This window comes from Tupaia chinensis, unplaced genomic scaffold, assembly GCF_000334495.1.
Source record: "Tupaia chinensis unplaced genomic scaffold, TupChi_1.0 Scaffold000105_1, whole genome shotgun sequence".
NCBI lineage: Eukaryota > Metazoa > Chordata > Mammalia > Scandentia > Tupaiidae > Tupaia > Tupaia belangeri.
The window spans coordinates 3,420,705-3,442,973 of NW_006159569.1; the positions used below are offsets into that span (position 1 = coordinate 3,420,705).

The following is a 22,269-nucleotide window of genomic DNA, read 5'->3' on the forward strand; positions in this document are numbered from 1 at the left end:
GAACCAATATACAGTGTATTATGGATGGGAAATCTCATTTTGTATGCTGTAATGATGTATAGTGAATGAATGTAAATAAAAAAAAAAAGATGCTGAGAAGTCAATCACAGGACAAGGAAACAACCTAAAAATTGGCAATAGGAAGTTACTACCACCCCTGGGTAGAGACTTAAGGGGAAATGCAGAATAAGGAGTCCAGGGTCTGGGGTTTACTAGAGAAATTAAAATCAAGTAAGACCTTCTGCAGTAGCACTGTAAGATCAAGAAATGAGTCTGAGCACAGACAAAGAGCATAGTCTTAGTGATATGTTAGGCTCTGGTTGGTTATAGGGCCCTTTCATATAGACCCACAGTATAACCTGAAGTTCTTACCTAGCACATCAGCACTTACTGGGTCATCAGAAAAGTTATACTGCATTTTTGCATAGGAAAACATGTCATGACTTTTCTGACAACTCAATATAATTAATGAAATATGTATGCAATTTCTGCTGTTATTATTATTGCTGTTGTTTAACTGTGTCTCTCATTATATTATTAACTCCATGAAAGCATCTGGATATTTTTATTGCTACATCTACATCTAGAATGCTTAGTTCCTAGAAAAACTTTTGGATTTTTTTCTTAATAAATACTTGGTAAATGAATAAGAGAGTGAATGACCCAGGATATATCAATATAGTTGTTTATATACACTTTAGCTTTGCATTGCAGTAACTACTTGAATGGCTGACCCACTCTTATGCCCAGAATATATTCTTATGTCTCCTTTACAAGATAAGTCTTTACTGAGGATGCTTTCCTCTTACTCTACTAAACTCTTTGAATAAAAATTTTGGCTCTATTTTCTAGCCTGGTCTTAAAAACTCAGAAAATCAGGAGCATACAACTAATCACAAAGTTTTAGAGAAGGTATTATTGCTAGCCTCACAGAGTCATTCACTCATGCTATATCTACAAAATCTCATGTATTGATGGGAAAATAAAAGAAAAAGACAATAAAAGGAACACATACCATAATGACAGGCACCATCTCTGCTGAACACAGAGTGCAGTGGTGAGCTAATAATGCTGGAAGAAAGGTCTCCTCCAAGATCTCTTCATTCTGTGTTCAACTGGCTCTTCCAGACTTAACCAAACGCGCACTCAACTCTTCCTCATAGCTTATGAAAGTAATTGAAATATTGCCTTTCATGAAGACATTGTAGATGAGCAAAAAAGTTCAAATGAATTTCAGAATTTTTCCTTTGATAAGGCCTTTAATGGGAGAGTGGTGAGTGCCACAACAGTTATCAGTGAATATAATGCCTAGCAAAATAAATAATAACTAGGGTCAGCTGCTCTAGAAATAGTTTATGATACTCAAATGTCCTTTAATATTTTTCAAGTGTCCAAATGGTTTAATGGTTTAGCTTTTTTTTTACTAGCACCTACTTTTTTTTTTTTTTTTTGGAGAGGTTTTTGCTATAGGGCACGTACGCTCGCCAGACAGACTGAGAGAGACAGAGAGACAGAAAGCGAGAAATCACCCCCAGGGGGGATGGTCATGCCGCAATCCCTTCTCCATTCTCCTCTTAGAATCTTGGGCATGCACGCACATGCACCCGGCGTGAATTTAAGCCACCAGGTCCGGGACGCAAACCGCGGTTGACTACGTGGGAGTCCAGCGACATAGCCATTACGCTAACTGCTGGTCCCTAGATCCTACTTCTTTCTTTCTTCCTTCCTTCCTTCCTTCCTTTTTTTTTTTCTTTCTTTCTTTCTTCCTTTCTTTCTAACATGCTGGTAAGATAATCCTTGCTTATAGCTGATTAGAGCATGCTAAAGAGAGCTGGAAATTCAAATTTGTGCTTCAATGACTACTTAGACCTGACACCATATTAGGGAATCTACATATATTATGTCATGCTGTTATCATTTAAAAGTATGTTTGCCTCCATCCGAAGGTCCATTATTAAATCACGGGTACCATTTACTGACTTTAGGTTTTGTACTATTCTATATTGTTACATAAATAGTATTTTTTTTTCTGATCTTTTTAATAGTCTATGGAGGATATACTGCTATTTCATTCTTCAGGTAATTGGAACAGGTAATCAAAGAGGAGGAACAGCATGTCGAAGTCCACATAGTTTATAAAAAGCAAGGACATAACTAAAATATCTGTCTAGCTAATTTATGTTTTTACCTTTACTATAGAAAATATCAAGGGTATATAAAAGTTAAAAAAGTACTTTATTGAACTTCATGTACTCAAATATCAAAGTTAACAAGTCTTTACACATGCCCAAGCTTATTTCCTCAATTTCCCCCACTTGTATTTTTTTTTAAACAAATTGCAGCTACCATATCTTCACCCATAAATACTTTATTGTATTTAAGGTCTTTAGCAAAACTATGTTTTGCCCATATGATTGGAATATTTTAATGCAGAATTACTTATTCCTGTAATGTTAAAACTTATCATTTATTTTCACTGTTGTTCTTAATGCCAAATGGCATATATATGAGAGAGAGAGAGAGAACTTCCCAATGAAGCCTGGTCACAGTGCAATCCTATTTTCTGTAATTCTCCAGTCTATCAGAATTCTTGGTATGGTGGCACACTCCAGGCATGTTTTTCAAGCGTATGGGGCCAGGACTTGAACCCAAGATAGTCATAAGGGATCTATCTTCCCCTGTACAGGGCTTAACCACAGCACTATGGAGCCAGGCCTGCTTTCACTTTCAGTTGTCACTCGTAAACTATAAACCACCCATAGCAGCCTATAAATGGATGGGCAATCACTGTTCCAAAAGTTAAGCAGGATCATATCAAATATATCAGCTTCCTGCCCAAGAAGTATTTACAGGGCCAGCAGGTGGTGTGGTGTTAAGGCACTGGATTCCCACATGGCCAACTGAGGTTTGACTCCTGGACTTGGTGGCTTGCTTTCTCATTCTCTCTTTCTCTCTCTGGTCAAATTGAAAAATAAAAATAAACAAATAAAATTAACTAAAAGAAAATGGCATCATTGTCTTAATTCTAAAAAAAAGTATTCACACTAAAATAAATATAAACCAAAATACACGTATTTTTCTTTAAATGAATTTGCCTTTAAATAAAGGCTGATTGGGAAGAGCAAGAGTAATTAAGGGAAAACACCATGAGTGTAGTAAACTGGAGGATTTAATTGCAGATACTGTAAGAGGAAATAATAATTTTTAAAATTTGAGTTATTTTCAACTATGAAAATTTACCAGCAAGACAACACAAATATTTAAGCTTCTTATACCCGATGCCACAATGAATTTTGAGGACTTGGCAAATGGGTGTTTAAAGGTTAGCGTACAGAGTAATTAGGAGAAAATCTATATATGACATCTCTTGGGAATCTTTTAAAACCAGATTAATTTCTCTTAATATTTTTAATATTTTCTATTTCAAATTAAAAAATAAGATACAATTACTATTTTTTCTTCCAAACAAACCCCATTGTTTCTGATCACTAAAAATTAATGAGCTGTTAAATGACCAGAGAAATTGTCTCATTCTCTCTTTCTCTCTCTGGTCAAATTGAAAAATAAAAATAAACAAATAAAATTAACTAAAAGAAAATGGCATCATTGTCTTAATTCTAAAAAAAAGTATTCACACTAAAATAAATATAAACCAAAATACACGTATTTTTCTTTAAATGAATTTGCCTTTAAATAAAGGCTGATTGGGAAGAGCAAGAGTAATTAAGGGAAAACACCATGAGTGTAGTAAACTGGAGGATTTAATTGCAGATACTGTAAGAGGAAATAATAATTTTTAAAATTTGAGTTATTTTCAACTATGAAAATTTACCAGCAAGACAACACAAATATTTAAGCTTCTTATACCCGATGCCACAATGAATTTTGAGGACTTGGCAAATGGGTGTTTAAAGGTTAGCGTACAGAGTAATTAGGAGAAAATCTATATATGACATCTCTTGGGAATCTTTTAAAACCAGATTAATTTCTCTTAATATTTTTAATATTTTCTATTTCAAATTAAAAAATAAGATACAATTACTATTTTTTCTTCCAAACAAACCCCATTGTTTCTGATCACTAAAAATTAATGAGCTGTTAAATGACCAGAGAAATTGTTTTCAATCTCAAATGACTCCTTATAAAAGTAAAATGCTGTAATTCTTTATAGAAGATTGGCTTAGGTTTCACTTTTCACAATGGGAGAAAAGAAAAGATTGAATAAGCTCTATTCTGTTATAGAAGAGCAAGTTAAATAGCAGGATCTACTTACTGAGTTGTGTGAATATCTATTTTTTAAATGTGGAATATCTTCAGGAGCTTATCCTTCTTTACTCAGAGAGATTATTTTCCCAGTGATTCACTGAAGGTTTTTGCAGTTTTTGCAAAGCTTTATGAATATTGGTAGCATCATCCAGATTACCATACGGACTCTTCTCAGCTGCTAAATATCTTCAGCAGTCAACTCATGCGCAATATTGCTCAAAGGAATATTCTGTGGATAGACCTCAGGGTCATGATTTTGGCTTTGCAAATACTTACCCAATCTTCAAAGGGAGTATGCAGATCCTCCTCTGTACATGTAAATGCAAACACAGCAATATTCTTGTTTTCTTTAAAAAAATTAAATAGCTTTTGGAAATATAATCTACATTTCATCAAATTTTGCCCATTTTATGATGCAATTGAATGACACTTAGTAAATTTACAGAGTTGTCCAAATCAGCACAATTTAATTTTAGATTATTATCATTACCTTAGAAAGATCCCGTTAGCCTAGTTGAAGTCATTCCCTGTTTATACTCTCAGCTGCAAGCAGACAATAATATACTTTCTATCTCTATATAAAGATTTGTATTTTCTGAACATTTTATATGAACGAAATTATATGCTATATGATTTCGTGTATGACTTATTTTACTTGCTCACTTATTTATTCACTAAGTAGTGATTTTGAATTCCATTCAAATGGTGGTTTATATCAGGACTTTGTTCCTGTTATCACTGAAGAGTATTCCATTATATGGATAGGTCACATTTTGTTTGTCCATCCACCAGCTGATGGGTTGTTTCTACTTTTTGGTTACTTCTTCTTATTGTTATTTTTTCATAAGGCAGGTCATACTTTAGGACATTTTATTTTATTTTATTTTTAAGAGAGGTTTTTGCTACAGGGCGCATGTGCTTGCCAGAGAGACAGAGACAGAAAATGAGAAATCACTCCCCAAACGGGGATGGCCACACCACAATCCCTTCTCCTCCATTCTTCTCTCAGGATCTTGGGCATGCATGCACATAAGCCAAGTGTGAGTTTTAAGGCACCGGGTCTAGGATTTGAACTGCAGTCAACTATGTGGGAGCCCAGCAATGTAACTCTTATGTCATCTTCTGGTTTCTTTTTAAAATTTTATTCTATTTTATTTTTTTGGAAGGGAGATTTTGCTCTGAGGTACATGTGCTCACCTGAGAATCAGAAAGAGACAAAAAGAAAGCAAGAAATCACCCCTCAGGGAAGATGGCCATACCGCAATCCATTCTCCTCCATTCTCTTCTTGGGATCTTGGGCATGCATGTAACACACACTCAGTGTGAGTTTTAAGCCACCGGGTCTGGGACTCAAACCACGATGACTACATGGGAGTCCAGTGAAGTAACCATGATGCCATTTGCTGGTCCTACTCTTGTTTTTTATTTTTTTTTTTTAAAGAATTACTTTATTGAGTTAATTTTACTTCTTCTTATTATGTTTTAATTTGACCACAGAGACACAGAGAAAGAAGGGGAAAGTGAGAAAATAAGCCACCGGGTCTGGGTCTCAAACCACTGTCAGCCATGTGAGAGTTCAGCAGCCTAACCACCACTCCACCTGCCAGCCCCATGAATAATTCCTGGAATATGTGGAGATGATTTCATTTCTCATGTGTGGATATCTAAGAGTAGGATGGCTGTGATATGGATTAGTTTAACATTTTAAGAAATTATAAAAGTGTCTCCTAAGGTGACTTCTAAGGTGATGTTCTAAGGTGACATTTATATTTTTTTTAAGAGGTTTTTGCTATAGGGCACATGCACTTGCTAGACAGATTGAGAGAGACAGAGGGACAGAAAACGAGAAATAACCCCCCAGAGGGGATGGTCATGCCGCAATCCCTTCTCCTCCATTCTCCTCTCAGGATCTTGGGCACACACGCACACGCGCCGGCGTGAGTTTTAAGCCACCAGGTCCGGGATGCGAACCGTGGTCGACTATGTGGGAGTCCAGCGACATAGCCATTACGCTAACTGCTGGTCCCAGTGACATTTTATATTCTGAAACACAACATAATAAGGTTCAGATTTTTATTTTCACCAACATGCTTTACTGTCCTTTTAAAAAAAATTGTAGTCATTCTAGTGGAAATGAAATAGTATCTCATTGTTTCAATTTACATTGGTGGTATGCATTTCTAATACCCTTTGCCTTCTACTACATATTAAGCCCAGGATGACACATTTATTTATTCATTCAGCTGCAAATATGGGTTGAAATAAGACTCTATCTTAGGTAGTGTTACAGGAGTTACAAAGGATAACAAACAAATTATATTAGACCCATAGAATTTATACTAGTAGAGTTTATAACCGTAGGATTTATAGTGGGAGAAAACAGAAATGAATAAAAGAACTAATATATGTAAAAAGGATATATGTGATAAGTGCTAATTTTATGTGTGTGTGGGAGGGAGAGAGAGAAAGAGGAAAAGAGGAAGGAACGGTGAAAAAGAAATAAAAAGAAGGGAGGAAAGGAGAGAGAGGGAGAAGGTGAGGAGAACACAAATAATGTTATACAAATTTGTAAGTGTGAAAAATATTCATGTTCTTATCCACAAGGCCAAGTCCACTTGAGTAAATGAAAATTGATTTAAGATGTAAAGTTCAAAAAGGAATTCACCTAAATGAAGATGTGAGAAAAAATCCTATCATTCAGGATTTGCATTTTCAATGAAAATAGACAGGTCAAGAGGATGGTATGTGTGGGTAGCAGTGTCAGTAGAATATTCCAAGTTATCAAAGGCAATTCTCTTGAATTAGCAACTACTGCTATCAGTCACCAATATGCATAATGTTCCCCAAATGTGACTTTTTTTTCTAAGAGACTAAAGATTGATATGGTGTGTACAGTCAGAAAGCGAAATACATCCAGCCAGAATGATGAGAACTTTGTTTATTAAAAAAATAATTAAAATGTGTTGAAGATATGTTTGATCATGTTAAAAACAGACACCAGAATGCAATGAGGAGAGTAGATTTAGGATGAGCAAGACTGAGCCAGGGAGATGGTTAATAAACTATTATTAGAAACAGTACATTCTTAAGTTTAGAAAAGAAGATGCGGAGAGATTCTACCTACAGGTTTTCTTTTATTTGACAATTTCTAACTTATCTGGAGTTATATTCAGAGAACATAGAAACAGGAAAAAAGAAACAGTAATATTGAGAAATATAGTCAGAAATGTTTAAATTCTTTTTGGTTGTTTAGTCATGCCATAGACTGTAATGAAGTAGTGATCCCTTTATCCTCGGACATATTTTAGCAGATACTGAAAAGTCATTCTAGTAGAATTATAATAATTCAGAAATGGAAGTAACTGGAATGATCATCTAGCCAAGCATGATGTCAAATGCTAAATGATTAGGATTTATTTAAGATTTTCTTCCTGCTTTTATGGTTTCAAATGAACTTGGAAGACAATGACAAATGAACAAATGATTTTGAAAGAATGCCATGAATTTCATCTTACTTTTAAAGTCAACATTGATCTTTTGAAGTGAAATCTGTGCTTCTTCCTTTGTCATTTTATGATGTTGGACAAAATACTTAGCCTATGCCCAAGCCCTGATTTTCAGTTCATTAAAACAGGCATGATAAGATTGCCTTTGTATGAGCATGGTAACTGCACGTGGTAGACAGATGTTAATTGTATGGACTGCCCAACAACACTTTCAAAAAGATTGTTCCACTAGTATAATGATAACCTATAGCATATGATCATTATTATTAAAGAACTTCAAATTTTAAGATGAAATTTTCCTAATACTGTTTCATTTTAGAGATTTGACAGTGAATAAAAAAGCTGTTTTTGGGACCGGCAGATGCTGTCATGGTAATGTTACTGGACTCCCACGAAGTCAACCGTGGTTCAAGTCTTGGACCAGGTGGCTTAAAACTCGCACCAGGTCTGTGTGCATGTGGGCTCCAAATCTCAAGAGGATAATGGAGGAGAAAGGATTGCAGCATGGCCATCAATCCCCATGGGGGGGGGGTGATTTCTTGCGCCTCTGTCTTTCTGTCTCTTCAGCAAGCGCATGTGTCCTATAGCAAAAATCTCTCAAAAAAAGAAAAGTCAATAGCCAATTTTTACTCTGTACAAGTCTAGGTTGTATGGATATGATAAACTTTATATATCTCAATAAATAAAAGATGATTCTTGTTTATTGTGTCATTCTCAAGAGAATTTAGGAGGGGCTGAGGAATCGCTTAAATGATTCAGGTTTCAAACTAAGATGTACTAATAAAAGAAACAAAAATAAAAATAAGGGGCATTACATGGGAAATTTCTTCTGTTAAATTTTCAGCCTGAAAATATCTCACCACCTCCACTCTTGTTTCATTGGCCAAAACAAATCAGGTGAGCACATCACTGTAACTTAAAAGGGACTAAGAGTCTTAGATTTGCTTAGCAGATGCTCCAGAAGCACATTTTTTTTCCCCTTTGGAGAGGTTTTTGCTATAGGGCGCGTGTGCTCACCAGAGAGACAGAGAGACAGAGAGACAGAAAGCGAGAAATCACCCCCCGGGGGAATGGCCATGCCACAATCCCTTCTTCATTCTCCTCTCGGGATCTTGGGCATGCACACACACGTGCCCGGTGTGAGTTTAAGCCACCGGGTCCAGGACTTGAACCATGGTCAATACATGGGAGTCCAGCAACATAGCCATTATGTGAACTGCTGGTCCCCAGAAACACTTTTTGAGCAGCACTGTTGAGTATAATAAATCTTGAAATTCTTTATCATGTAACTAGATAATCTATGTAAGAATTTCTTTTCTTTCTTTCCTTTTTTTCTTTTTTTCCTTGTTTCCACGTTATTGCTCAAGCATGGAACTTGAACTGAAAAAATATGGAACGCTTCACAAATTTGTGTATCACCCTTGCACAGGGACCATACTAATCTTTTCTGTATCATTTCAATTTTAGTATACGTGCTGGCAAAGCAAGCACTCTTTTCTTTTTTCTTAACATTTGTCACAGGATATGTGTGCTCTCCAGTAAGAGACAGCAGAGAGAGGGAGAAATGAGAAAGCAGCCCTCTGGGGAATGGTCACACCACAATCTCTTCTGTTCCATCTCTCCCTCCTTCTAGATATTGGGCACATGTATATGTGTCCAGTATGTCTGCAACTTGAACCTCACAGTTGGCCATGTGGGATCCAGCTGCCTTAACCACCATGCCACAAGCTGACCCTGACTATGTAAGAATTTCAGAACCACGTCCATTAACATTAGCTTATCGATCCTTTCTATCTTATGAAAAGTGGTTGATAGTATAGAAGCCAGTAACAATGACTGCTTCAGAGGTTTTCAGATTTCCAGGAGAGTATGTGAGGTTATGGCTAGCTACAATTCATTCGCAAGCAGAGGAGGTCAAAGAGTGCCATTAGAAGGAATTAATGTGTGCCTTGAAACTTCACAGATGAAAAAAACTGCTATCTGAAACACAACTGGAAAGTTAAAAACAAGTACCTAAAGATGTCTCCATCTTTTGATAGAATAAAGAGATGATAGTGTTAAGAAGTTGCAGTTTCACCAGTAGCAGAACAGTTTTGTATGTTGTTACATGCAGAGATAGATCCTACCTATAGATCTATCTCTGCCGACTTGGTATCAGGGCAGTAATGGGTAGACTTTGTGGTACAGGGACTAAATTTCCAACCTAAGTACATTTCCAAAGTCAATTTTTTTAGAATTATTTTATTTAACTTTATGTATTTAATTTATTTTAATTTGACCAGAGAGGGACAAAGTAAGAGAGAGAGAGAGAGATAGAGAGAGAGAGAAAATGAGAAAGCAAGCCACAAGATCTGGGACTCGAACTGCAGTTGGCTATGTGGGAGTCCAGTGCCCATAACCACCATGCCACCTGTCAGCCCCAATAAATCTTTTTTAAAATAATAATTCTTTTTTATTTATATTTAATTACTGTGCATATTTACAGCATACAAAATGGTTTTTCCCAGCATGAATACAACGCATTTCAGTCAAGTCATAGATATTACTATGTACATTATCATCAAAGAAATCATACTTTGGTATGTATACTTTTGTATCCCACAAAGACATACATTGAATATGCATAAACTAGAAATCATAATTAATTTTTTTGGGGGGAGAGGTTTTCACTGTAGGGTGCGTGCGCTCACCAGAAAGACAGAGAGAGACAGAGAGATAGAAAGCAAGAAATCACCCCCCAGGGAGGATGGCCATGCCACAATCCCTTCTCCTCCATTCTCCTCTTGGTATCTTGGGCATGCACGTACACGTGCCCCGTGTGAGTTTAAGCCGCCGGGTCCAGGACTTGAACCACCGTTGACTACTTGCGAGTCCAATGACATAGCCATTACGCTAACTGCTGATCCCAATTAAAATATTTTTAAATGAAAATTTTAAAATGTTCAACATAAAAGAAAGAAATCTTGTCCTAGTATGACAGAGGTAGAAGTCTAAAAGTGGAGTTGGAGACTTTTTAGGGAAAGGCACCATTTATGTCAAATGAATTAAAGTTGGAATTTGCCAATGGAAGAATCTTTGAGAAACATATGAAAAATTCAATAAGAAAAAGTACCAGCAGTTTCCATCTTCCTCTCACAGAGTACCGCAAACAGGTTACAGAAATTTCCACCATGCAAGATTAGGCTTTCTTCCCTAATCCATGTATTCCCTGAAATAATTCATCTCTGATAATATTAATCTAATATCAATTGTATTTGGTATTATATAAACATTCCTACTTCCTTATGGTATTAAAATAATCATACTGAATATCTTATGATTAGAGTTTTCCTGATTTTTGTAATTCTTTTTTTTTTTATAATTATATTTGTAAGCCTCTACAGTTTTATAATTAAAAAGAAATTGGGGGTAGTTAGAATTTTATTGATTCATTTAATTTAGTGATGCAAATCTGCCTTTTTAGTTGAAGGTTTCTGTCTATTTTTAAATATAATGTTTAACAATGTTACCTTTAAGTTAACCATTTTATAATTTGTATCTATTTGTTCTCTCTGTTTTATTTTCTCTCTCTTAAACTGCCTTCTTTAGGATTAATTGACTATTTTTGTGCTCCAGTTTATGTCTTTTGTTAACATATTAGCAATAATTCATATAGCATTTTTGTTATTGTCAATGGTCTGGGGATAATATTTATTGTTAACTTATCTTTTTTTTTTTCTCTTAAGAGAGATCTTTGCTATAGGGTGTATGTGCTCACTGAAAAGACAGAGACAGAAAACAAGAAGCCCCCCCCCCCGGGGGTGGGGGATGGCCATACCACAATCCCTTCTCCTCTGTTCTCATCTTGGGATTTTTGGCATACACGCACATGTGCCTGGAGTGAGTTTTAAGCCCCCAGGTCCAGGATTCAAACCATGGCCAACTACATGGAAGTCCAACAATGTACCATTACTCCATCAGCTGGTCCCAGTCTTACATTAACTGATATTGTACTACTTTGAATATAATGTAAAAAATGTTATAATGATTTTCTCAGAATCACTTTTTGCTATCATTATCTTACATTACAATTTGTTTCTATATATTATAAAGCCACAATTCAGTTATTTTTTAATGCACACACTCCATATTCATTTTTAAAAATTTTCTGAATGATTAAAAAAACCTACTATTTTTAGTTTCTTATATATTGTTGTCACTTTTTGTTTCTGTTTAGATTCATGTTTCTATTTGAAATAATTTACCATCAAGCTGAATAACTTCTTTAATATATCATCAGTGCAATCCTATTGGTAACACAATTTTCTATTTATCCATTCTTTATGTTTTTTCCCCCCACCTTTTTTTACCTTCTGATTTTTTAATTATAAATAAATATACAATTTTGAGGTTTATTTTTGTTTGTTTGTTTTGACAGTCTATTTTTCTCTTCATACTTTTGTTTACATAATTACCTTTTTAATGTTTTTATGTTCCCAGATATTTTCTTCCTGAATACTCTGTTGTTAAGGCCATTCAAATTTTTTCTAAACTGCATAACACCCATATATTTTTAAATATATATATTCTTTTATTTCACTTATTATGCTTATTTTTCCTTTGAGTGCTTAAATCTGATTATGATTTTTATAATATTTTTAAGTGTTGTGTCATCAACTGTCATTTCCATGTTTATTTCTACTGATTAACTTTACTCTTGGTTCTAGGTCACCTATTTTGTTTTTTCTCATGAGTTGTGATTTTGAGTGTTGGACACCAAAACTGACTTGTTGATATCTGAGTTTTTTTTTATAGTTTTACATCTTGAGTTTTGACAGCAGTTCTTTGAATTTCAGACAAGCTTTAGTTTGTTGGAGGATCATTTTTAAAAACACATATAGGGCATATCTAGAGTAGCCATTATCCTAGGGTTAGTTTATCCCTACTCTTACAGTCTTTATGGTTTTTCTCCTGAATGACTTGTGTCCAGAGAGGTCTCTTCACTCTAGATGGTCAGAACTCAAATATTTCCAAATCCTGGAATGGTTACAATAGTTGTTCAGCTTATAGCTCCCCAGTAGGTATTTTATCCCCAGTAGTTATTCTTTCCAGGTCATTTAAGGTCTCATCCTATGCATGTATAACTTTCTATTCTCTTTTTTTTCTGTGAAGCTTCTTGCTCTCTGGTACTCAGTCCTACAAATTTCAGCCACTTCACCATTATCAAACTCTCATCATTGTCCCTTCAGCTCAACATGACCATCCTTCTCTTTAACTTCACTTGACTTGAGAGTTTTAACATTATATTAAATTATGTTTTCTTTAATATCAAAATAATATGCCTCCTGTCATTAAAACTAGATTATAGAATGCACCCATATTTTTTTCAAGGACAAGAAGGAACAAATGAGTGGGCTACATTGACTATCTTTTGGTAAGAAAGAGTAGATGTGTATTATGCACATTATATTTGCTATATTTGTTCAATCCAACATTAAGTGCAATAACAAAACCTTAGAAAAGCAAGGCTAGAATCATGGATCACAGAAAGATATAAATATGGAGTTTGGAAAGGGAAAGTTGTATGTTCATCTTAGAAAAATCTTGATTCACCCTTGAAGAAAAGAGATGGCATAAAAGAAAGTAATGAGCTGTTCATTGATGAATGATATGTATCTTGAAGTGGCAGGGATAAAATTTCTTATACGATACCTACAATTTCCCTCATAATTGTTGGCATTTTGTGTTTTCAATCAGTAGAAACGCATACATGTGAAGATTCTGTGATGAGGAAAATGAGGCCTTAAGACAAAAATAAAGAGCTAGACATCTATCAAATGATATCAATGAACTTAAACCATTTAAAAAAAAATGGCTTGAACATTAAGATAATAGTGGAAATTCTATGCACACTAGGTATACAATGTACCTACCATGTACACAATCTAATGCTAAGAACTGAAGACACAGAAATGTACATGATTACCAGGTAGTCTTCTTCTAGGAATCATCATTCCTGGGGAGTTTCTAAACCTGGTTTATAACTGTAGCATTTTTTCTGATGGTTCTTAGCTTTTTCTTAAATGCCATATAAAGGTATTAATTCATATGGACTTGCTTTTGATTATGAAACTTTGAAATTAAGATCTAGATTACCAAAACCGTTGACTGATGAATTTATGATCTTGTAGGTGAGACATTTGCTTGCATACTATTTTATTTTGCATCCGGATAGATTAAGAACCTGATATACTGGGCCAGTCCATGTCCTGGTGGTTAAGGTGACTGGATCCCACACGGCTGACTGCATGGTTTGAGTACTGAACCCGGTGACTTGAAAAACAGACCTGTGCCCAAAATCCTGAAAAGGAGAGATGGAGGAGAAGGGTTTGTAGTGCTACCATTGCCCATGGTGAAGTATGAAATCTAAATATTTTTAAATGATTACAGCTTTTGGCTTTATTTCAAGCATAATTGATAATCTTACATCCAGTAATAGCCACTATTATTTTAAATGTATTTAACACTTTGTACATGAGAGACCCTGAACACACATGTTAGGTGGAATAACACATTTATTTCTCAGAAATTTTTGACTCTTAGTCCCTTAATTAGTTGGGTACCAAAAGAGCATTTGCTATGGCCATAGGTAAATTATTTTAAGATGCAATCAGGTAAGTCATGAAATTGGGATGCAAATACAATTTTAAATGATTCCAGGACACTAATAGTGTCTTCCGTAGTACTCTAAAACACATTCTAAAGGAAATCACACCTAATATGAGCTATTCAGGAATAAGAATATTGAGAAGGAAGCAAATTCCCTAAACTTATCTCTATAAGCTAGCAAATATGCTTATTTGTTAAGCGCACATCTGTAATTCCAAAGTGTGGAGAATTCGATAGTAAGGATTTTTTACATCACAGCCCTGTATCATGAAGTACCACATACCCTTTGTGGACTGGGGATGGCAAGCTTGGAAAATCAAATATCATCTTGAGAATATTTTAAAAGACTCATCCAAAGAAATTTCCTTTATTTTAAAAGAAAGTATTAAAATGCAATCATGCATGGCTTCGAAATGTATTCAGATTTCTCTATAGTGTATAACAATAGGGAATTTTATCAGATTACATTTTCAATAAAAAGAGTTTGAATGAGTTTGATATGATTTCTGTTTCAATCATAAGGGTGACCTACACAGGAATCTTCTTTTTCAATCACTTTATTTCTGCTCTCTCTATCTGTATTTTAACCTGTTAATATGTGGGTGAATTTAAGGAAAAGCAAATCAGTTTGACCTTTAATGTAAAGTCATTTTTCTATGATCAAAACAGTACTGCTTCCAATACTAGAAAGAATGTGGATTTTGAGATTCAAAAGCACGTGCCATTCTCAGCAACCTGGGAGGAATGATAATGTGTCCACTGCTTGAATGATAATTTTATCTACATAGCTGCCTTCCATCCTCTTGCCTTCACTGTGTATTAAGACTTCTGCCCAAAGATATATGTTTAGCCAAGCTGTTTTAATATAACATATTAAACTTTAAAACGATTCAAGGACAAACACTGGACTTCCACTCACTGTTGGAAGCCACATTTTCCTGCATCATTTCCCTCCTTTTTTAGCAGCTATTTTACCACCAAAACACGAAGAAGGAATTATGCAGAAAAATTGCTATCAGCTGTTACCCCTGCTGGATCACACAACCTAGAGCATAATAGCTTCCCCAGTAGAGCCTCTGAAGGCTTGGGCCAAGCCATTAACCACTGCTAACACCTAAGGGAATAAGCGGAATAGAGTGGAATGGCTCTCAAGCATCTTTATGCAAATGAAATTTATTTGAAATGCAGATGCCCAGAGCCCATACCCCAGAAATTCTTATTCAGTTGACTTGGGGTAAAATCCCAGAATGTGCATTTTACTTAGGCTCAGATATTGCTATCAGACTTGCATGAATTTTTTCACTTGGCTTCTCTTTGTGTGAATATTTGCTCAAATACAAGAGATAATTACATGAGCTTGAAATTTGGAGTGTCAAAGTGGATTAGAGGTATCAAAGCTAGCATATAATAGGTACTTTCTTCTTTTTAAAAATGTTTAATTGACAAATGCTAATTGTATATATTTGTGGGCATAGTGTGATATTTTGATATATGTATATATTTTTAAAATGAATGTGACAAAAATGCAAACTCAGTTATGTCTGCTTCTCTTACTGCATTCTACTTGTGCAGGGTTAGTTATTTTTTGGACTTCTTAAGGCACTCATGTCATTTGAGTCTCCTGTTGCCCGTTGACTCACTCACATGCACTGATGCTTATCATGTATTTATTCAACAAATCTTCCTGCACCATTATATTTACATTTACTTTATAGTAAAATCTTCGTTACATATCTGAATTAGATGTTCCAAAATCGTTAGGATAGTGGTTTCAATCACCTCTTTCTTGAGGGAAGTAGCACATTTTCATCTGAGTACTGAAAGATGATAGGACTTCTCTACATTGATAAGGATGTTGTGAGGTTATGGGAGAGAAGAGCAGTAGCAAATATAGTGGTAGAAATAGAACCAAGAAGGAAAGTTTTAGAGATGGGAAAGGGTAAAAATAAATATAATTATTTCCATTATTTAAAAATGTCAATCCAGGAACCAGCAGGTGGTGTGATGGTTAAGGCATTACACTCCCACATACCCCTTGGTTCCAGTCCTGTATCTAGTGGCTTGCTTTCTCACTTTCCCTTTCTCTATCTCTCTGTCTCTCTCTGGTGAGGACACATGCCCTGTATTAAATTTTTCAAAAATACATAATAGTAAAAAAAATCAATTTGTGATATTGAGTATCCAGTTGTTCACGTTGAATAGGTAAGTGGCAGAGGCGTAGAGCTAAAGTTGTAGAAAGAAGTTTAGTCTGGTACTTGAAATCAGATATTGATTTGGAGAGAATGTTATAAAACATGACTATAGGGAGATGGTGGATTGTTCTCTGTATTTTATTTCTGTAGCAAATCAGTCCTTTTCTCTAAATCAAGTCTATATACTATTCCTCCCTTATGGCCTTCTCCCATTCATCTCTGAGAGTAAAGACTCAAATCAAGGTAGAAATAGCATAGTGGACCACAGGGCTTGGGAGTAGGGGCAGAGGGAAAGGATGAAAATTATAGAGTAGTCCATTGGCAGAGTGGTATTTTGACAAATTGTCTAGTCACTCCTTCTGGGTCAGAAGTTCTTTGAGGTCAATAATCATAGCTTTACTTACCTAGTCATCCATTTGTTTATTCGACAAGGATTCATTGAAATCTCACCATAGAGGCATCTACATAGTGACATAAGAAACAAACTCAAGATTGCATGCATTAAAGAAGACAAAGTCTCTGCATCCAAGGCTTTCACAGAGAAAAACAACATACCTCACTGCACTACACCATGCTGGGTGTGATGTGTGCAGTCGTAAAATTTTCTCCTCCAATGAAGTCTTGTAAACAGTAGGTGTAAATAACTGAGGGCAAATTTCATATGGAGGTGTGTACTTGAAAGGAGTTAAGATGGAGGTAAGCGTGATGATCAGAAAACAAAAACAAAAACAAAAACAAAACAGGAAACAGGTTTATTCAAAATTTGGTGGCTAGCTTGATTAGGTACTGTATATCTTTTTCTCTTATATATAAATGCAAGTCTTACGGGGTCTAACAATGTAACAAGTTTCAGGGAAAGTTGACCTGCTTCAAATCAAAGCAAATTATACATAACAAAGCACTTTTAGACCTTCCTTTCTTTCATATCCTCAGCTTTTCCTTCAAAATACTTAAGGATTTCAATATCTTGTATACAATCTGTACTTCTTTTTTTTAAAAAATTTATTCATTTTCTACATTAATTCACTATACACCATCACAACACACAAATGAATTTTCCATCCAAAATACACTGTGCATTGGCTCAATCAAGCACATCAACATACATGTTCTCAGCAAATAATTTTCCAATTCTTATGTCCTGCATACCTTGCCTTTTGTTTTTACAATCTGTACTTCTTAAACTATTACTTCATAGAAACCTTGCTTCCTGGACCAACTTCTTTATATGATAATGAGTATGAATTTATTAGCTCTAAAGCAAGATGAATTACTCTTTGCGTTTTAGTTTCTTAAATATTTAGAGGCATCTATTCATTCAATAAGAATGTTGTAAAGAAGTCCCTCTCCTAATAATGCTTGTTTCCTAATGTCTGAATATTTAGCTACTATTAGTTTGGGTTCTGAAGTTTTCCCAAGAATTTCCTCTGAGAGTCTTGGTGTTTTGTCTATTTGTTTCTATGTTATTTGCATGCTAAAATAATAATGCATTTTTTAGACTTTGGCATACATCTGAATAGATGAAATATTCCTTTTGGTTATGTTGATATTTATAAAAGCTTTAAAATTTCCATCAAAACAAAATAGGAGTTCACTTTTGTGAGTCAGTTAGTGTAGGTATTTCTCAGATAAAATGAAGGTACTATTAGTCTTTTTCTTTTTTTTTTTTTTTTTACTTTTTTTTTGAGAGGTTTTCGCTATAGGGCGCGTGCGCTCACCAGACAGAGAGAGACATAGAGACAGAAAGTGAGAAATCACCCCCCATGGGGGATGGTCACACTGCAATCCCTTCTCCTCTATTCTCTTCTTGGGATCTTGAGCACACACGCACACGCGCCCGGCGTGAGTTCTAAGCCACCGGGTCCAGGACGCGAACTGTGGTCTACTACGTGGGAATCCAGCGACATAGCCATTACGCTAACTGCTGGTTCCCAAGGTACTATTAGTCTTCATTCCTCATTCCCCAGTGCCTGGAGAGAGGTAAATCCATCATCTTTCCTTTGAGCGTTAAGGGATCTATACAAGGTGCATGGAGCATTTTGAGTAAGAGTATGCATACTAATTAGGTGCAGGGGGAAAAGAATCAAATTCATAAGACTTTGGGCAATGTAATTGAATCTGGCATAAAACTTGAATTCTGTCTGTGAGACCTGCATTTCACTTTGTCCCCTAAAATGATTACTTCATAATTAATTCATGGTTATGTTATACTGCCATATCATGCTGTTATATTATGGTGAGTTTCAAGACAGGGGATTTAGAGCTATAGAAAGTTGTATTGGATATTTTTTTAATCCCTCTAAAAATAGTGACTTGACCTCTTAGATTTTTTCCTTGTTTCTGATAATGAAGGCCATGGCATGCGAAATTCTTCCTCTGTATGCCTTGTCCTTTTTTTCTTTTTTTTCCCTTATTCTTGAGCTTTAATAAAACCTTTTTAGAGTCCATGTTCCCTTGATTTTAGAGGTAATCTTTGTCAAGGTAACAGAAAGAGATTGTAGGAAATACATTGAACTTGGTTGTAATTCTTAGTTTCCAGCTGAGAAACCTTGAGCAAATCACTTTATCTTTCAAGACTCCTGTTCCTCGTATGTAAAATGGGAATAGGCATGTCTTGTCCTGTCTGTATAAATCAGAAGTATATTTAATCACATTTGCTGGTTGCACTCATTTTCTGGGGCTGCCATCAACTGGGCAACATAAAACAGCATAAACTTATTCTCAGAGTTCTGGAGGCCAGAAATCTGAGCTCAAGGTATTGGCAGTGTCATGCTTCTTCCAGAATCCATTCTTGCTTCTTCCAGCTCCTGTTAGCTGAAAGTATTCCTTAACTGGTGGTGACATCATACTATCTCTGCCTTGATGGTCACATTGCCTCTTTCCCTTCTCTGCATCCAATCTCCATTTGCTTAACTCTTACTTATTAGGACACCTGTTTTTGGATTGAGAGCTTACTGGGCAATACCAGGTGAACTTTTCATTTCAACATCCTTAACTACCTGCAGACCCTTTTCCAAATAATATTCATATCTCAGCACATACCACAATACACAAATAGTGTTGAAAACAAGAGGATAGAGACAGTAAACATCATCTTTCATAGACACAGTTTCACTAAACACTGTATTTATATGATCTAAAAGGGGAAAAGATATCTTTTTATATTAACAATGTAAAAGACGTACCTTAGAAGTTGCTTAAATCTCACAGAACACTTGGCAAGTCCTAAGTGCTATAAAGTAAAAAGCAAAGCTCACTCCTGCATTTCTACCACAGACAACCATGAAGCTATTTATAGAACTCTAGTGCTGAGTGGGTATAGTGCAGAAAGAACCTGTGCAGTGTTTTTCTATGTTAAAAAAGTGCTAATTCATTCTATGTGTAACTGTCAATTGTTGACTAAACATTTGGTTTGGTGTTGGTTTAGGAACTTGGAAAAGAATTCTCAATGATGTCTTATTCCATATTTTTCTAGAGACAAAGTAGATCATGGTCAATATTTTATGGCTAGGCATACTCTGTTATTAAATATAAATTAAATATAAATATAAAGATGTTTGGTAATGAGTCAACACGCAAATAAACATGGAGACTGTTGACATCCAGTGGCATCATGGACAATCTAATGAGGAAAGAAATGGGAAAACAGTGACAAATAAGCCAATGATCTAATTAGGTGGTTCAGAATATCCAGCTGCTTGTGGCAGTTTTTGTATATTCGTACACTTTCAATGAATTATGTAGGAAGTTATAATGCTTCTGGAAAAGACTGGCTTCATGAAGGTTTAGTTTTTATTAATTCATTACAGTGTGATTGTTTCTAACAAGACTCGGTGTTTAGAGTAAAAAGATATAAATGAAGTGTGGATGTTACAATATTTGTTTCATATTCCTAAATATTGGATACTACTGCATATGCATGCTTTTCATATGCTGAAAGCTCATGGATTTGGTATCTTTATTGCTTCACTAGGTTTTTATAAATAAACAACAGATAACAACAAAATGATAAGAACTTAATTAAATCTCTTGTCCATACCTACTAAACACAGAACCATTTTTCCCTTAGTTTTGACCTTTTTACCCTTTTTCATTCCATTTGGCTTGACCAAGAACATTTGAATTAAATTTGCAAGTCAAATGCAAGACATTTCTCAAAAAGGCACAATATCTGATCTTCTCTTTGTCTATTTATTCTGTCATAAATATTTGTCTGGCAAGTGCCTTCATTAACTCTGGGTCTTTTTATTATTTTTCTTCTTGCTGGCATCTAAAAGGACAACCAAAAGTCATAGCTCCATGATCTTAAATAAATGGAACCTGGACCAAAATAAAATTTTTGCATCAGGACAAAAACGGATGCACTATATTGAAATAAAGAGAGAATTTAAATTCCTGCTATATTTTACTTAATTTATTTTTAAATTTGCTATAGTGCATGAGCACTTTCCAGGAGAGACTAAGATTCAGAGAGAGAGAGAAGAAAGAAAGAATAATTAGAATGAAAGGAAGAAAGGAAGGAAAAATTGTAGAATCGAAGAGTTAACCCAGATAGACATAGTCATTTTGTTTAATAAGAATTAGAAAAAAAATTCATGGTGTGTGCATATGGAATAAGCAAGGTAGGTTTTATTCTAAGTTCTCTATTCTTGGTCAGTAGAAAGTCAACATCTCTTTGGAGACTCACATGATCTCCTCTTTGCCCGGTGTGAGGAAATGAGGGAGAACTAGTTCTTTGGTACTTCTTTCTTATAAGGACTCTAATCCTACAGAGTTAGAGCCCCATCATTATGACCTCATTTAACCTTAATTACTTTCTTAGAAGCCCTGACTTCAAATATAGCCACACTGGAGGTTGTGGCTTCAATACAAGAATTGTGAGAGACACTGACATGCATTCTGTAACAGATATTGCCTTATTCATAAAGGGAAACTTTTAATTTAATTAGTTAATTAATTAATTAATTTCTTCCATGAACAAAGAAGAGAAAGAGAGAGAGAGAGTCAACCTCCCAGGGGTCTTGACTTGTGATCTAGATGTATTAAGGGATGTCTCCAAATATGGACCAAGAAACTTCCCATGTCGGTTAGCCTCACAGAACATCACATTTTATTGCTGCACCACTGTCCAGCCCCCGAAAGGAAACATTTCTTATAAGGGTATTAATACTAGGTGAATATACTTTGATGTCCAACTCCCAATGATTCAAAGACTGAAAATCAAAAATCAAAGAACAACTTCTTTCTCCTAGACTAACCATAGGAGAGACTCAATCATTGTGCCCCTCCCTGCATGCAGGACCCACCCCTAAAATTTCAGCTTAGCAAAGGAGAATTTAGATGTGTACTTTTTAACATGGTTATGTGCCCAATATTTTAGGGCAAGGTTTTTCCCCCTCTGAGCTTTCTATATTTGAGCTTAAACATCCTGAGTTTATTGCTCACTTTTCATGATATGAAGCATGCCCAGAGAAAAGTTTGGAAACCATCAATATTCCTCTTAAATTTCAATATATGACTCCAGGCGATATATGTTTTCCAATAGCTTGAAATTGAACTCACTCTGATTTATTTTGAACCACAAATAACACCCTATAACAAATAACAGGAAGATTAATAAATATAAGTCCTATAAAATATGGCTTCTAATTATATAT

The 22,269-nt window shown here is 35.2% G+C and overlaps 1 protein-coding gene and 1 non-coding gene across 3 annotated transcripts in view; one reads left to right on the forward strand and one right to left on the reverse strand.

The window, feature by feature from the left end:
* Nucleotides 1-22,269, forward strand: part of CDH8 (cadherin 8) — a 447,802-nt gene that overhangs the window by 409,386 nt on the left and 16,147 nt on the right. The gene's annotated exons all lie outside the window — the stretch shown is intronic.
* Nucleotides 9,157-9,263, reverse strand: LOC114006969 (U6 spliceosomal RNA). The gene has a single exon (XR_003548620.1). It is a non-coding gene; the product is annotated as a U6 spliceosomal RNA (small nuclear RNA).